At 35.7% G+C, this 16,723-nt stretch overlaps 1 long non-coding RNA gene across 1 annotated transcript; it reads right to left on the reverse strand.

Moving 5' to 3' along the window:
• Window positions 1-2,270: 2,270 nt before the first annotated feature.
• Window positions 2,271-15,459, reverse strand: LOC127472833 (uncharacterized). The gene is made up of 4 exons (XR_007905183.1): window positions 14,660-15,459; window positions 14,267-14,421; window positions 14,078-14,170; window positions 2,271-2,709 (listed from the first exon to the last, which is right to left on the reverse strand). It is a non-coding gene; the product is annotated as an uncharacterized LOC127472833 (long non-coding RNA).
• Between the last annotated feature and the right edge of the window lie 1,264 nt (window positions 15,460-16,723).

The raw sequence follows: 16,723 nt of genomic DNA on the forward strand, positions 1-16,723 counted from the left end.
GCTATGTTCATTGCAGTTCATTAAAAACAGTCTCAGACAGTTTGAACATGCAGTTTCATAGAGCAGATATTTTTATTTTTAATTATAGGTATTTAATGCAGACTTAAAGTACATTAAAACAACAAAAGAGCCTAAAAAAAGAAATGCTATCTTATACCTCTAAAACCACCTATGCATAGTTAGTCTTTACATTCTTCCTCTTGAAAAAGATATTTCTTCTTTCCTTCACTCTTCCTTTTTTATTCAGCACTAACATTTGTAAATACTTACACATATTTATTTATATGAGTGCAATGAACTTCTCAAATGTTGAAAAGTAAAAATTTTCAGTGAATGGACTGTCTTTAGTATTTCTTATTCAGAAAGGTAACATGGAGTCCCTTCTTGTTTCCCACCTACACAAATATTGAATGAGAACAAAAACAAATTCAAGTAATAACAGCCATTTTGTCTGGCATGTAAAAAAATGGTAAGTCCTAATTCACTTTATAATAGTGACTACTATGACTCATGATGGTATTGTGAATTTGGATACTCTCAAACCAGACATAAACATTAGTCTGTTAAAAGCAAATAAATAGGTTGGGGTGTTTTTTTAGAAACAAAATATACATAATGCATAATGGAAAAGTCTTTCTTGCTGTAATCAGGCTGTTGCATTTTTCTTGTGGCACTGGTTGATAAAATCTGAGTTTCAAGTATGGTAAGAAAAACAATAAATATTTTCGTCCTGTAATCTGCTAAAATGAATTCCCTTAATTATACAGTTACAATTTACTTATTTTGACAGACTATTTACTTATTTTGAAGTTAAGAAAGAGTTGAATGTTTTAACCCTCTTCTTCATTAGTAATTATATTCTCTCATCTAGGAATAGATCTTATTTTCTATACATCTTATTGTTCTATTTTAAGTCCTTTCTTGGATGTAAATTCATGTTTTAAGTTGTTTTATTTATTTATTTATTATTTTCTTCCTATAAGCCTGAGTTACTTCTTCAAAGTTTTTTTTCCTTTTTTTTTTCCCTGTGTTTTCAGAATCTTTAAATTTAGAAAACTCAAGATTTCCTAATATGACCCTATTGATCTCTTACTAGGATTCTTGTCTTTTTCCTGATATGGAACAATTTGCCAGTGTTGCATTAATATGGTTCCTTTAAACATCTGCCAGGTCTGCTTTATCCCTCAGAATAGTCTTCAACGTCCCTAACAATGAGTTTTCTCAGGTCTTTGAGATCTGCTTTTTCTGAAATCCAGTGTCTTCATTTTGCTGTCACTCCTTTCTATCCTTAAAATTAGAAACACTACTGAAAATAATTTTTACTGTTATTCTAGCATTTTTGATCAAAATTTAATTAAAATAGTTCACCTTTTGATAATTTTCTACAGCTTATGATAATGCTGATCCCAAGATTTTCCAAAAAAATTCTGGAGTTTTCTGAACCTTGGTTAATAGATATTCAATAATTAAAGATTCCTATTATTACCAGGTCCTACTTTGTGAATAATTCTTGTAGTCCTTCAGAAAAAAACCAAACACATTACTCACCTCTTTCCTGAGTAGACATTTCTTTAACGGAACTTGTCATGATCTCCTCCTCCTTCTTCTTCATTACCTTCACAGTGAGAGAGCATTCTCTTATCCCTAAAAGTGTTACTCTTTTAATAATGTATTTAGTAAAGTGCTGCAGAACATCTAACTACTTTATTTTTTTCTTCCATATCTACATTTTTGTCATGGTTTGAGGTGGCTGGGGTTTTTTTTCAGGGAGTGGGGGGCTACATAGGGTGGCTTTGGTTAGAAGCTGCTAGAAGTTTCCCTCCCAGTGAAGCCAATGATAGCTGGCTACAGGAGGAACTTCCTGCTGCTTCCCAAGGGAGATCCAATAATTGTGCCTCTGTGATAACATATTTAAGAACAAGTTTGTTGCGCAGAATAATTTTTTCGAGCCAGGGGAGAGCTGACCGAAGCTCCTGGGCGGCCCTGCCACCTCCTCTGCTGCGGAGGGAGGGGGCGGAGAGGAAAATCCACGCCAGAGCAGGTTATTTCCGGGTAGGACTCATGGCCCTGTGCAGCTGCAGCTGCACATCAGTGCAACTCACCCTACGGAGGACTGCATCCTATGAAGGATGAAGTGACCCTCGGGACAGTTGATATGGAAGAACTGCTGCCTGAGGAGTGGACCCACGCTGGAGAGGTCCGTCAAGGACTGTTACTCCTGGGAGGGACCCCAAAGAGCAGGGGAAGGACTTGGAGTTATGGCTCCCCCTGTAATCCGTGATGAGGACCATGGTGGAGCAGGCTGTCCCCCTGTAGCCCATGGAAGAGTGACCTACAGGACAGCAGATTTGGAAGACCTGTTGTCCAAGGAAGTGGACTTGTCTCCCTGCCCCGCTGCAGGGGGAGGAGGGAGAACATGGAAGGAAGGAGGGGTGGGTGAAAAGTGTATTTAAGACTGTTTTATTTCTCAGTCTTTAGATCTTATCCTGTTAGTATTAAATTTTAGTATTAACCCCAAGCTGAGTTTTTGGGTTGCCTCTGTGACTTCTCCCAGCTCAGAGCGACTTTAGTGGGTGCCTAGAATCTGGCTAAGGTCAACCCATGACAATTTTTTGAGACATTTTTTAATTCTAATTCAGATTGCTCTTGTCAAAAACATTTCTTGATCATTCTCATCTTATTCTGCAGTGATGATTAACAAAGCAAAACCTGTTGGCAGAAACAAAGGGGAATCAATTTAATAGTCTTCTTGAAATAAAAATAAAATTCCTCTGCTTTCTTGGAATATTGTTGACTGGCTTTAGATCCTGTAAATCAATCTTATGTATTCAATAAAAACAACTAAAGTTCTTCATATAACAAATTCTGTGATTTCACACTGAAAAATCTGCACCATTACAAACCCCAGAAACCTGGTTTTCTCCACAGACATGAAAGATACTGTTTCTCCATATCATCCACTCATAAATGAGTATTGTTGTGTCCATTAGCTTTGAATGCATTCATGGATAAATAAGGACTCTGAACTAATCTGACACAAAGCTGGTTTGGCAGGGTTTTGAGATTTAATTGAACTTTGTTTTAATTTACAATTAGTTTGTCTTGTTTACTTTCTGATGGCATTAGCAAACATATTAAAAAGGAGATACAAATAAAATTTGTGCCAATTACATATGAGAATAATTGGATTTTATTAATCCAAGAATTCATGCAATCAATTTCTTTATTGGTACTCTTAGTTCAGATACCTCATTATTCCTCACACTAATTAATCACAACCACTAATGAGTAGTTTTGAAATGGGACTGTTTACTCATTTTCCCTGAATGGAAGGTTCCTTAAACAACCATTGATATTTACTTTAGGGAAACAAACAAGTTTTCTAAATTAATTAATTAATACATTTTCAAAAAAATACATGAGTCTGTAAGATAACAGCAGCTTTCTTGGTTCAAAATGAGAAATTTAAAGATTATTATTCCAGTACTGTCTGAGTTTGAGCAAATGACTTATATTTACCTTTTTCAATGTGGTTTTACTTGGCAAGGATAAATGTATATCAAAATGGAAGACTAACAAATGCTGTAAACAAACAGGGTTATGCAGAAGTCTTTACTGAATAACCATAATAGCTTTTGAAGGCTCTCTTCCTCGTGTCTCTATACATTCGATCTGGAAGTACAACCCATTTTTTATGGTGTTATGTAGAGAAAACACATTAAATGTGAAAGTTAGCAAGTAGGGTATTACTGAGAATATACCCCTCAGAGAGTTGTAAGAGAAAACCCACTTGAAAAAAAGACGCTATTTCTGATGCAATAAAAGATTTGCTAATTCAAAAAGTGAATATGGGAAACACATTTGGATTTTAAGTGATGAGACCAAAGGAAGGGGAATAAAGTCAGGCTGATTAGAAAAAATAATTTCTGATGAACAAAATGGGACAATATTGAGGAGGTTGAAGAATAAGTAACAAAGAAAATTATGTTAAAAAAAAAAAAAAACCACACAAAAAAACCCAAAACATCCCAAAACAACAAACCAAACCAAAACAAAATTGGAAAATAGAAAATAACAAAGACAAGGAAAATAATTTTAGTTGTAAGGCTGCAAGATTAAAAGCAACTCCCAAAGAACCTGAGGAAAAAAACTCTCTCTAAGAGCATATTTCAGGAAAGGTAAAAATGACAGAAAGCTGAGCAGAGAAGAAAAAAAAAAAAGTCTGTGAAACAACAGTGTGAACAGCAAGGTCAACAAAGGAGTGGGGAGGGGGAGGAGCTGCTCCAGGCAGAGTAGAGATTCCCTTGCAGCCTGTGAAAGAGCCCCCTGTGGAGTGGAGATGGTATTTTCCTGCAGACAAGTCCTCACTGAGCAGACATCCACACCGCAGCCCATGAAGGACACCGCGCTGGAGCAGTAGGGTATTTCCTGAAGGAATTGTGACCAGTGGAAAGCCCGTGTTGGAGCAAGGGAAAAGTGTGGACAGGAAGGAGCTCAGGAAAGGCGCTGCTCAGGGAAGGTGTGGAGGGAGTTAGAAGAATCAGGAGCTAAGGAGTGATGCTGAGCCTGGGAAAGGGGAAGATGATGGTTTAATTTTGTCTTTGTCATTATCCAAATCCATTTTAATCGGCAGTAGATGAAATTAATTTTCCCCAAGATGAGTCTGTTTTGTCTGCAACGGGAATTGGTAAATGATCTCCCTCTCTTTATCTTAACCCACATGCTCTTTCATCTTATTTTCTCTCTTTGTTCTGTTGAGGAGAAAGAGTGAGGGAAGGGCTGGATAGGCTGGGTTGACCTTGGCATCTGACCAAAATATTGATATTTTCAGTTCTGGACTGGACTCATTCTATTTTTTTTCCCCTCTGTGGATAACTCAGTTAAAAAAAAAGTATTGATAATGTTAGTTTAATTTGTACTTTTATAAATACCACAATTTTTCATTTTAAATTGCCTAAAATTGATGGTTTTGACTTTCATTAAAAAGTAAAAATATTAATTAAAAATTCTTAGTTAAAATTACTTTTGCTTAGTAAGATGCAATTTAAGGCCAAAAAGTAATTTACAAACAGCAGAAATTACAAAAGCTTTTTTTTCCTCCATATTTATGTCTTATGGTAGAAATTATGATATCTAGTCAGCTGCCAATATCAGTAATAGGATATATTACAATTAGGGTGTTTTAATGCCTTTCTTTTTGGATTCTTTGATGTCTAATAACCGCTGAATTAATTCCCTGTTTTCCCAGTAGAAGTGGCACTACTACAAGGATCATTTCTATCCAGCAGTCACTTTTAAAAAAAAATGTGTAGGAGCTTTGAAAAGCTATGTATATTTGAAAAACATCTTTCAAATCAATCAGCAGACAGAAACTGTGGTTTCTTTGCTTAAAAAGAAGACATTTGCAGAGGAAAAATAGTGAATGAACCAGCTGCCTGAAAGCATATTTTATAAAAAAGACTTTGTCACAGTTAAAATTAGCACCCTTCCTAGTATAACTACAACACATCTGTTGACCAATGTTAATGAAAAACAATATTCTAAGAGAAAGGACTTTCTTTAAAGTGCTTATGAAGCTTCCATCATTTTCAGACTATTCTTGCTGCCTTGTAAAATAAATTAAGGAAAAAATATCCATATAGAAAAACATATTAGGCTATATTAGAGCTACACTTCAAAACATAAAGAAAAAAATATACAAAAGATTTCCAGTTAAAACCAACCATTTTGAAAGTCTCAAAGTCAGATCTAAAAGGACAGATCTGCATCCAATGTCATTACCATTAAATCCACTAAAATTATTTTTTGAATTTATCTTTAAATGTAGGTGTGCTAATGAGAAAAAGGAATTAGTAGATTTCAAAATAAAAATATTTTCAAATTTTTCCACTGTTTTTACTCTTCTGTTTGCACACTGTCATGCAAAAATTAGATCTGGTATTTATCATTACCTCTACAAAAGAAGCTAATTTGCTCATTTGTAGTCCCCAAAAACACAACATGCAACAAGTGTTTGTGCGATGGGTTCTCAGTGCAATATTGGAGCAAGTCACTGATAACAGTTATTTGACAGGTGCAAAGTATTTTAAAGCCTGATTTCAGCACACCTAATTCTGCTTAAGTAAAGGTCTGCATGGTTACTACTAGTAGTGATCACACAAAACTCTAGTTTTGTAATAGTTTAAAAATTTAATCTCTTTAACTAAACTAATTCTGTATGACTCATTTAATAGTTTCATTAGGGTTACTGGTTTTACTGTTAATCTTCACTATCAACCTACTCTCTATATATGTGCTGGTTTTTGCTGGGATAGAGTTAATTTTCTTCAGAGCAGCTGGTATGGCGCTGTGTTTGGATTTGTGCTGGAAACAGTGTTGATATCAGGGATGTTTTACATACTGCTGAGCAGCCTTTACACGAGGTCAAGGCCTTTTCTGCTCCTCACCCTACCTCGCCAATGAGGAGTCTGGGGGTGCACAAGAAGTTGTGAGGGGACACAGCCAGGACAGCTGACCCCGGCTGACAATGGAGATATTCCAAACCATATAATGTCACGCTCAGCCTATAAAGCTGGGGGAAGTAGAAGGAAGATGATCAGAATTATGGTGTTTGTCTTACCAAGTTGCTGTTATGTGTGATGGAGCCCGGCTTTCCTAGGGAGGCTGAGCACAGGTCTGCCCACGGGAAGTGGTGAGCAAATTCCTTGTTTTGCTTTGTTTCTATATGCAGCTTTTGCTTTACTCATTTAACTGTCTTTATCTCAACTCATGAGTTTTCTCACTTTTACTCTTGATTCTCTCCCTCATCCCATTGGTGGGAAGTGACCAAGCAGTTGTGTGGGGCTTAGTTGCCAGCCAGAGTTTAATCATGACAATATAAAATAATTGGACTGTAATAAATTATTAAATCCTTCTAGTACTTACAGCAATAATAGGCATCTATAGGAAATTATTGCGTATAAAATTTCTTCACTGCATCTCTCTTTAACTAAGTATCTGTGGTTATATATGTAACACATTTCTATATATTCCAATTATCAGAAATGTTTCAAATACTTAAAGGGTTTTTTCTTAATATATCAAACATGCTAATGTAAATTTTGTACTTTATATGACCCCTAAAACTATAAACTGTATTTTTTTTAATTTCAATTCAGTACATTTATAGCAGAACTGAAGTTCTTTTCCACAGCAGACACTGTGAGCTAAAACTTGCCACCTCAGTTCACTTTTTCGGCTGGAAAATACATGACAAACACAATCATATCCCAGTAGTTCCCCATGGCAGTTCAGACTTTAAACATAATTCAAATGATATCTCACTAGAGGAAAAAAAAAAAAAAACACAAAAAACAACCCCCAAACTTACAATGATAAAGAGAAAAAGATACTGTAGTCTACCACTTTTAGAAATCAAAAATGTTACTTTGTACTCCAGAAGGTAGAACTTGCCTCTGGGAAAGTCATTGCAGTACTTTTTAGATAAAAATCAACGTTAGAAAAAAATATCAAATTTTAGAATAGTCAGGGACTGTGAGCATGATAATGAACTTTAGCACCCAATTAGGTAGGGAATATCTAAGCTCTTCAAAGCTCCATTTATGTATAAACTAGATCAAAGTTCTCTGTCAACTGTCTTTGAAGAAAAGCATTTACAATTCCTCTTTTCCTTCTTGCCCTGCCATCTGATTTTCCCCTCCTACTTTGAGGGTGCTGACAACCTCTATTGGCATCTCTCAGCAAATCACTGAGCACACCACAGAGAGATGGCTGGAGGAAACATTTAACTTTTACATGGAAGTTGAATCATTGTCATCTACAGAGCTTAGTGGGGACTTCTTATTCCTGATATAATTTTAAAATGTAGAAGAGAATATGGAATCACAGAATCACAGAATGGCTTGGGTTGAAAGGGACCATATAGATTGTCTAGTTCCAATCCTCCCTGCCATGGGCTGGGAAACTTTCACTACACAGGATTGCTCAGAGCCTCATCCAACCTGGTCTTGAACACCTCAAGGGATCGAGAGTCCACAAAAATAAAATTCTGTTCTAGTGTTGCTGAAGGATACTTACATGTGCTATACTTAGGCCCCTAGCTTGAATTAGGAGACTGTCCATATTGTCTGTGCAGACAGATGCCTTCTGCTGGAGCGTGATTCTGGGCAGAAGTTCACTTTAGGGTTTTGATTGCTCTGGACTACCGTCAGTAGCTTTCCAGTATTTTATGCAATTATATATCAGTTGTCTAGTCAATGATAACGGTGAAAAACATATCTACAATAAATTTGTTCATTTGATTTGTTGCCTATTATAGCAGAAGTCTAAGCAAATAGCTTAGCTAAGGCAACCAAATTGTAGAAAGTGAAGACTGCAATGTTTTCAGCTGTGTTGCAACCTAACAGCCCAGTCATTTAAAGACAATCTAATTAAGTTACTAATAAACACAGTAAATTAGGCAATTCAATAATCTGTAGTTATGAATAAAATATTCGTGTTCTATGTTGCCATGTCCCATTTATGATCCAATGTGAATAAAAACTTCTGTTAAACTGTACTTTAACTGAGAAATTGAATCTTAAAGTGAAGGCCTTAATTATAATTTTTTTATTGGCACAACACTTCAAGAAACAGCCAACTGCTTTCTTGAGATATGTGATGTTTACCTTACATTTCACATGAAATCCAATTTTGATATATGATTGTGCAAAACTGAAGACAAAACTTGGTCTCCAAAAATATATTGATAGGACCTAAGCAGGCAAGTGTCCAGTCCAACTTTCTAAACATAAACAGAATTAAAAATTAAAAATATTCATCAAGCCTTGACATGTATATTGGTGTCAGATAATTTTATTGGTTTTTTGTGCAGTATCTAGAACCATTAGTTTTAAAAGTATTCCAAAATTTTAGTAAAAACCACCTTAATGACATAGTATAGCTAAGAATCAAATAAATATGGCAAATCCTGTAGAAATAATTTTTTTGTATATTTTGACTCATTTAAAATATACCTTCTTGTACTTATCTCTCCATTAAGAAAATTCAAACCTTAGCAATTATTCCTCCAGTGGGCTTCGAAGAATCATGATTCCAAACACTGAATCAAAAAACAATCACTAGATAAAATACTGTGGGTCCATGGGTACATGAAACTAAAAAAAAAATCAAAAATAATGTATTTCCTGTTTCTATGTTGTCAGATTTTTTTAATAATGGGCCTTTTGGTCTCCTGAAGGTCAAGAGGAAGGCTTTACGAAATACATTTGTTCCTCTGTGTTACTGCCTTCAAACCAAATACATTCTTTTTTAGTCTGATAACTTAGTTAATAAGTAGCTTCCTGGACACACTTGATCTGGAACAGGAATCATCAGGCAAAATGTATTGTAGTGATGTCAGACATGAAGTTATCTTGTGGAAAGTTCTGTATAAATAGAACTCCCTCGTCAAAAGCATTACAAGGAATTTTCATTAGTGTACCATTTCAAAAGTATATTTTTTCAATCCAAATCATGAAACGGTATTATGAATTATTAGTGCTTCTCATGGTACCTTGTGCTCTTTTTAGAACTGCAGCAGATCAAAACATAGCATTACCTAGGAAAATGAAAGGTTCTGGCAGCAATGCTGAAGATAGCTTGAAAATCTAGTTTCTAAAGATGCTTTTTAAAGAAGCAAATTAAAAGAAGCATGAACTAAAAATCTGATGAATTAAAAGCACATTGCAGTCCTTCCAAGATTTTTGAATGGAATCAATAGCACTGCATAGATCAAGTTCTTTAGAGTTTATGCCATTAAATACTTGAGAATTTGCCTGTAGTAGTCAGGCAAAAAAAATAAAATTTGGTCTTCCCTAGGCAAACCTCACATTGCCTTGAATTTTGTCAGAGATTTTTGTCAGAATAAGGGTTTGAGGATTCGATTTTGTAAGTTTCCAGCTATCCTTAGCACTTTATAGAATGTTTCAGTTAAACAAGATTAACATTTTCATAGTGAGTACTCAATTCCTGCACCGTAATCGTGCAGCTAAGTTCCCATTGACAAATCCAAAAGTAAGGAAGTCTCCAATGAATAGTAATAAGAAAATTTCGGTAGGAAATATTTTGCACTGTATTTTCTATTCAAATAAAAAATACTACAGTCCAAATACAGCTTTCTAATATTTTTGCTTGAATTTCTTATGAATACATTTTAAAATTTATATATATTGTTCTCGGAACTCAAAGCTTCACATTTTAAATGTTTTTGACTACTTTTCAAAAAAAAATTACAAGTAGGAAGAAGGAAAATTGTTTTAACAGAGGGAATAAGTATTAACCTATTTTAATTTTATTGTCACAGTGCATGCCTCTTTGCACTTAAACCCCTAGATTTGAAGAGAAACTAACTAAAATGTTTTTCTTCTGTGTTGTTTGTGTTAAGGAGGCACCCAGAAACCATAATAAAGTATGATTATACTAAGGAAAGAAATTCTTAGATACAATACCTGTGCAAAAAAGTCTGTTCTCTGAAGAGATGGAGTCACAAAAGAAGAGGTACAGAATAGCAAAATGATTGCCAGGGTTACACAGCACACTAGTGTAAGTGGACAATGAAGACTGTATTTCCTATAAGCCTGTGCACTTGCCTTCTTCCTGGAACTATGTTGCCTCTTGTATTCAGTTAATCAATATATCAGCACTGTAGTGCTACATTTACAACTTTTTGCCAGAGAAGAATACATAGATATGAATTAATGAAGATCCATAAGCCAAAGATAAGCAGATAAGAAACATCACTTTCTCAATTATTTCATAGTTGAAAAATGAAAACTCTTGGACCTCAATTCTCTGCAACAGTATCACTAGAAATACACCAGGGCAAAATCTGCATTCCTGAGGAGGAGAAGGCCCAGAACATTCAAATGATTTGCAACAGATTATGTGGGAAATCTATAGTAAAACATTTACCTTAGATTGCTTGACTCCCAACCCTGTATCTTAATCACAGAATGCTTCTTTCTCCCTTAACTAAATGTGATAAATGGACAAATCTAAGCCTAACTCTCCCCCCTCTCTAAAGGTATCTTAGGAACTCTCATTAATTTTGATGGGTTTTCTCTGAGCACAGCTTCAGATAGAAGTTTGGCCTTCTAGTTTGTTGGTTTTTTTTGTTTTGTTCTGTTTTCTTTTAAAATGATTGATACTTTATTAGAAGGAAAATTACTACTACTTCTAAAAAAAATCTTCTTTGTACCAATCTTCTTTGTACTTTTTATTCATTCTTGGTATTTGACATTTTGGTTAAAAGTATGTTTTGAGATACAGTATAATTTCCAAAGTTTAGAAACTATTTCAAAAACTGTTAAATCATTTGTAGATTTATATTTAAGTTACAAGTATTTTAATCCCTTTGGGTTGAAGAGGATTAAATGACACATACATACCCTTCCTATATAGCACTGATTTCTTGAATGCTATTCTAATTGTTATGTTATAAATAAGTTCAAAACAATTATATTTTTACTATGCAACATTTTATGTCCTCTAAATTCTTTGAAATTTTACCTTGGATCTCTTTTTCAACTTCTTTTTTTTTTTTTTCTTTTTTTTTTTTTCCAGGCATAAGAAATAAAAAAGCTCAAAGAAGGAGAGGTAGAATAAGCATACAAACTTAACCATAACAAGAAACTGTTATTGTAGGTAGGTTCCTGAGAATAGTTGTGGAGCCATATGAGTTTATAGAAATAAACTAAAAAGTTTTTTTTTCATAGAAGGGAGTATAGTTTGTTCGGAAATTAATTCAGATATAGATTTTTCCTTTCTGCTTGAAAGTCTACTTGTTTGGTTTGAACAAACAGGAAGAATGGCATATAAAATGGCAGGATGATACCTAACAGAATCCTTGAAAAAAATTCTGTATACATTATCTAACTCACCTGGCCCATTGAGAATTTAGAAGATGGAAGACTTGAATTTAACATTTCATAGTAGGACTAATTTGATGCAAATTAAAATAGCATTTTTGGGATGTTGATTTGCTTGAGAAATTTCAACTCAGTAAACATGAAGTCATTCACTGTACTTGTTAAAAATAAGATTTGGATTCTTGGAAGCAATATCTACAATATCAGCTTGGAATTAGGGGCACAGATATGTTGACAGTAAAATAAGTCTTCACTAAGACAGTTGGATGTGTTTCATGAATATGCGACACAGAGGTACACTCAGAGCATGTTGTTGAAAAGACTGAAAATTTACATAGGTTACTCTATAAATAGTCTAAATTTGGCCTCTAACAATTAAATATTAACAGAGATTGTTTATATCAAACACATAAACTGGTTTAGAAATTTAACATTTAATTATCTACTTTAAGATTCAGCTTTTAAATGTCATGTATGACCTACTTCCCTTTGGCCAAAGGATAAGGCAAAATGCATATTTTTATATTCTGCTACATTCATGTTCTACTACATTTTATATTCATAGTTTTATTTTCTACTGTGTTGGTTGTCTCTTAGGCCACAAGCCTCATTTTCTTAACACGCTTCCATTTTATCCGAAACTACCCATACTAACTGTAAAGCTGGGAGAAAATGCCTACAGGAGTCTGTGTTTACTTACATTCTTTTTCCTAGATATTGCTGCTTTCAGATATTAGAAGAGATGATAATCTCAAATAGCAGCCAAATGGGGAAGGAGAGGAAAGGCGCAACAGGTAAAGAACCAAAGTTTATCATGCCATTCACTTCTTGTTTTTATATACACTTTCAAGTAAAATCCAGAACCATCCTAAACATCTTGATTTGCAGTAATACTCCATGTTGATTCTGTACCCTAGCAATGTGTCTACAGTATATAAACCACATCTATAGTGACACTGGCATAAATAATACTGAAAATGGTATTGCAAGTAAAGATATGTTATATAACTCTTCATACTTACAGATAATTTCAGATTATTTTCTATTTCATTTACTGGTCCATCTACAAGTATCCATGAAGCAGTATTTCACCTTTTACTTAAAACCCATGTCATTTACTATGTATCCTGTATTACATCAAGGTGAGAGACTGTAATAAGTCCACTCAAACACCCTAGAAGCCTTTTTGCAAAATAGCCTGTATTATTGTGATGAGTATTTCATTTAATTGATTGCAGGGAGAAAACAATCAGATTTTCCACCTAGTATAGTTACCAGTTTGTCAGAAGATCAGGAGATGAAGGATCATAAAATTTAGAGAAATATTGACAAACACGTGTCACAGCTGAAATCACATCAGAAAGGCACAGCACAGAGATCATTCCTGTATGAAGATCCACCATGTCCCCATTATCCCCTATGAAGTCAAAACCCTGTAACTACAGAGACTTCTAACTCCTGTTTGCAGTCCATTCTGCTCACATCAGTGCAGGGGCACTTCAGAGAGGCAGCCAAGTGTACTAATTCGCTACTACATGCTTGAAAGCTTTCTCCTAGAACATGCTTTACAGGCATTTAGTTGTTTACATGTCTACCTCACAAAGATCCACTTCAGTTTCAGCTGACCAGCTTGCTGCTGAATATAACGTTTCCCCATGTAGCCAAGCAGATCTTGTCTCTTCCAAAGAGCTGTTGAGCATCTTAAGGGTCCCATGGTCATAGACACCAAAACCTTCTTGACACCACAAGCTATACGACACATTGGATCCACTGAGTCTTCCACTGCACCCAGAATCCTACAGGTAAGACTTCCTACTCCCCAGGTCACCCCAGTAGTATCAATAGTGCTTACATACAAAAGCAATGAGGTAGCAGTCAAAAGGCCAGAAGAGCCTCTGTAGTCTCTCCACAACATCTCAAATGCAAACCTCCATGAAGAAACAACCAAATAAACCTCCCAAGGGGACAAGTCAAATAAGCAGATGAGGGTCTTCGTGCCCTGCAGTAGGGAGTCTCCTACCATTGTCGCTCACTACTTCCTTCTAGTGGTTATGTGTGTGACTCAGATTCAGCCATCTGAGGTGCTCCATTTGACAGCACTCCAAGACTCTCATCTGCTACAAGGGCAGTTAACCTCTTCTGTAACTACAAATTGGGAGATAGGGCAGGACCTTTTCTTCTGGTAGGAGAAATCATCAGCTTCTGGCCTTCTTTGCAATGAGAGTCTTCATTTCTGATTTCACAGGTACAGGATCTTTCTACCCCTGCAGTTAGAGATTCAGAGTCTGGAAACTGAAGAGCCCAGAGGAGATCTGGTTGATCTCTTTCTTATAACTTCTGATACTGCGCAGTCTGCTGACCTCCACACAAAGCACTTGGCAGCACAGCTTCTCAACAACTGGCATCTCTTGCACGCTAAAAGACTGTGTGACCAAGAGTCAGCAAGAGGTCTTGGACAATCCCCACAGCCAGAAACACGCAGAGCTGCAGCCTCCCTGCAAAGTCCTGTATGGTTCTAAGAATGCATTAGTAAATGGACAGTCATTCTTGCAGAATTGGAGGAAAAAACTGTGATGTGTGATCATGTGATCACCATACCTAAGAACGTATACGCAGTACAGGAAAAGCTTGCTAGTCTGCTGGGGTAGAATTAATTTTCTTCATAGCAAATAGCATGGGGCCATGTTCACATTTGTCCTAAAAACAGCATTGCTAAGACAGGGATATTTTCATTATTGCTAAGCAGTGCTCACACAGAATCAGGGCTTTTTCAACTCCTCACCCCACCAGAGAGGAGGTTGGGGGATCTCAAGAAGTTAAGAGGGGACACTGCTGGGACAACAGACACCAACTAGCCAAAGAGATATCCCACAAAATATGACATCATAGGTGGGGGAAGAAGAAGGAGGCGGGGGGATGGGATGATCAGAGTTATGATGTTTGTCTTACCAAGTAGCCATTACGAGTGATGGAGCCCTGTCTTTCTGAGGATGGCTGAACACCTGTCTGCCAAAAGGAAGTGGTGAATTAATTCCTTATTTTATTTTACTTGTGTGCACTTGGCTTTTGTTTTACCTATTGAACTGTCTTTATCTCAACCCCTGAGCTTTCTCACTTTTATCCTTCTGATTGTTTCCCCCACCCCACCAGGGTTGAGTGAGTAAGTGCCTGTGTGATGCTTAGCTACTAGCTGGAGTTAAACTCTGACATCACCCTGATGCATAAACTGCCTGGCACTTAACAGGATTAGAGAGCTTGATCCTCCCCAGTCCAAGGTTAGCTGGAACAAAGCCTTGATCAATGACAGTTGACAGAGTTCCTTAGGAGCTGCTAGGGTTCCCCTTTGTTCTTAGCCTTACCTCTTAGCAGCAGAACCTTCAGAGGGTTCCCAGGAGTTCCCGTATCCCAGGCAAGGTGCCCAGAAATCTTGACAAGATCTCAAGAAAATCTGAAAGAAGCAGAGCCCAGAAACTTCTGTGCAAACCACTGCATCTCTTGGCTGCCTCTGGGAGCTGTGCTATTACCTACCATAAAAGCCTAAATTTGGTTTGTAGCATATTTTCTTCTGTTAGCTGGAACATTAAAGCATTGTGGTAGGCAGAGGAGCAACATTGCTTGCTTAAGGCAACATATCTAATTTGGATTTATTTTCTATGTATTTCTCAATACACAATAAACATTGGTCCTAAATTAATATATGTGAATTGTCCCTTTCAACAGATAGTGCTTAGGGAAACTTCTCAATCAAGGTTTAAAAATTTGAATTTTATTACACATTCATAGAAAAGGACTAGTTTCTAACGGCAATTTAAATGTAGTCTTGAGTCTTAAAGAGGATTTAATCAGAGATACTCATCACCCAATATATAACAATGAAATTAGAGATTAGGCCACAGAATTTACTTGAATTGTCACACATTTTCAAACATATTTCTTACTTCATATATCACTTTCTTCATTTAGACAGACTCAAAATGAAATACTGACTCAGCTGAAATGATTAGTTTCAGAGGTTTTATGATTTTCACACATTAATCTATACACAAGTTAATGCCCCAAAGGTCTGAATAGATATTTTGAATGAATTTATTGCTGCTTTGTGTAGTGACCTTGTCAAGAAGTATCTACTAGATGCTATCTTATGTACCCCCTTAAAAAGTGGTAGTCATGCTCATTACATAGTAAGTTTTTCTTCCTTGTGCATATAATCATATTTAAAGAGAAAATTTCTCTGATGTTGATCACTCAAGAAAATGTCTGTATTTGGGATAAGTCTTTTATGCAAATGAGAATGAGTAGAATCATTCCTATCCTAAACATGGCTAATTCACTAATCACCCTACCATCTGTATAATGAATCACATAACTCTTCCTACCAAAAGAAAAGGAAGAACAGAAAAATGTCATTAATAGGAAGAAAAATAACAAGAAACAAGCAAATATTTTATTTCAGAATCATTGCATCATCAAGAAAATGGCATCTTTGACAAATGCTACCACGTAAATGGATATCAAGAATCATTTTTTCAGTTATAGTGGCGAATTTTCTCCTGAATACAGACTTGCATGCACTGGGAGTGGCCTATGGAAATACTTGCTTTACTTTCCCAAAATATTCAGTTCTCTCAGATAATGGATATTATTAGTCTCTTCTTTGACTTTTTTTTAGAGTTTGAATTTTTTTTCCCTTTGAAAATTATCTGCCAATTGAATGCAAGAGTACCTGATTCATGATAAAGAGGAATGCAAAATCTGGTCCTAGCAGGTAAGTGAAAAAAGGAAGATGATTTTCTGCCCTTCTCTTTATTCTTTCTAAG

This window comes from Manacus candei, unplaced genomic scaffold (genome assembly GCF_025592945.1).
Source record: "Manacus candei isolate 608988 ecotype Guabito, Panama unplaced genomic scaffold, ASM2559294v1 h1tg000033l, whole genome shotgun sequence".
In the NCBI taxonomy this organism is placed as follows: Eukaryota; Metazoa; Chordata; class Aves; order Passeriformes; family Pipridae; genus Manacus; species Manacus candei.